The following is a 2,025-nucleotide window of genomic DNA, read 5'->3' on the forward strand; positions in this document are numbered from 1 at the left end:
AGGTGGATGGAGTTTGTTGCAGATTATGTTCTGGACATAGCTTATCATCCTGGGAAAGCTAACCTAGTGGCTGATGCTTTGAGCCGCAGAAGGGCTGAAGTGTCATCTGAGAGGGAGGCGGATGAACTGGAAGGGATGATCAGGTCCTTGAACCTCAACACCTTGGTTGGTTCAGATGAGCCATTGGGGTTGGAGGCAGTGAACCAGGCCGATCTCCTGACCAGGATCAGGCAAGCACAGGGCCTGGATGAAAATCTAAAGAAGGTAGCCGCCAATGACAAGACCGAGTACCAGACAACTGACAATGGTACCATCTTGGTCAATGGGAGGGTCAGTGTTCCTAATGATAAGGAACTCAAAGAAGAGATTATGAGACAGGCTCATAAGTCTAAGTTTTCAGTTCATCCTGGACTGAACAAGATGTATAGGGATCTGAAAAGGTACTACCATTGGGTGAGGATGAAATCTGATGTTGCAGAGTGGGTGGCTAAGTGTCCCACTTGTCAACTGGTGAAGGCAGAACATCAGGTTCCCAGTGGTCTACTTCAGAACCTACCCATACCAGAATGGAAATGGGATCTTTTTCACAATGGATTTTGTGACTGGATTTCCCACGACCAGGAATAAGAAAGATGCAGTGGGGGTTGTGGTTGATCGGCTAACCAAGTCGGCTCATTTCCTGCCTATCAACAAAGGGGATGGGGTCGATAGGATTGTGCAAGTGTACCTAGACGAGATAGTGAGGTTGCATGGTGTTCCAGCAAGCATTGTCTCGGACAGGGATCCAAGATTTACATCTTATTTCTGGCAGGCTTTCCAAAAGGCCTTGGGAACCAGAGTGAATATGAGCACATCTTATCATCCTCAAACGGATGGGCAGTCTGAAAGGACAATCCAAACCTTGGAGGATATGCTAAGGGCGTGTGTGTTAGACTGGGGAGAGTCTTGGGAAAAACACTTACCCTTAGTGGAGTTTGCTTACAACAACAGCTTCCATACAAGCATTGGCATGTCGCCATATGAGGCTTTGTATGGTAGGCCGTGCAGGACACCCCTATGCTGGACCCAAGTGGGGGAGCGTAGCATGTTGGGTCCTGAGATTGTAGAACAGACCACTGAGAAGATCAGGATGGTCAAAGAGAAGATGAAAGAGGCGCAGGACCGCCAAAAGAGCTATGCAGACAAGCGTAGGAAACATCTTGAGTTTGAGGTCAATGACCTGGTGTATCTCAAGATGATTACCTTTAAGGGTAGGACCAGGGTTTCTGGACGAAAGAAACTGGATCCTAGGTACTTGGGTCCATTCAGGATCATAGAGAGAGTGGGTGCAGTGGCATACAAGGTTAACTTGCCATCAGCAATGGATGCATACCACAATGTGTTCCATGTATCCCAACTCCGGAAATGCTTCTCTGAACAAGACATTGTCTTGCCCGAGATTCCTGCTGACCTTGGTAAGGACCTGGCTTTGGAAACCTTGCCGGTTCGGATTGTGGATCGGTCAGAGAAAGCTATGAGAAAGAAGACAGTTCCCATGATCAAAGTGGTGTGGGATTACAATGGTAAGGACCTCATCACTTGGGAAACAGAAGCAAAAATGAAAGCTATGTATCTGGATTGGTACATACAATTTCTTCCTGAGGAAACACTTAACATGGATTCAAGGACGAATCCCAAGTTAGTGGGGGAGACTTGTCATGTCCCCGATCCTAGATAGGATCGCCCGGACGGGCCATGGTGCGGGGAGACGCACCAGTCAGGTCATTAGACCTTTAGACAAGCGTATAAGAACTTATGGATCAACATATGGCAGTGGTGCAGAAGAAGGAACAGCCGACCGGGAGCGACGACCCAAACCGACCAAACGTCCCTTCTTCTTTGGAACCGACTGAAATATAAATAACCAAATTAAAATAATATAAATTGATGATAAAATAAAAAATCAAGAAATAAATAAATTGAACTTAAAAAAAAAAGAACTTACCGATTCAACGATTTTGTTGATTCGAACCCGGGACAAGTTGG

The sequence above is a fragment of the Brassica rapa genome, unplaced genomic scaffold, assembly GCF_000309985.2.
Source record: "Brassica rapa cultivar Chiifu-401-42 unplaced genomic scaffold, CAAS_Brap_v3.01 Scaffold0202, whole genome shotgun sequence".
Classification (NCBI taxonomy): Eukaryota; Viridiplantae; Streptophyta; class Magnoliopsida; order Brassicales; family Brassicaceae; genus Brassica; species Brassica rapa.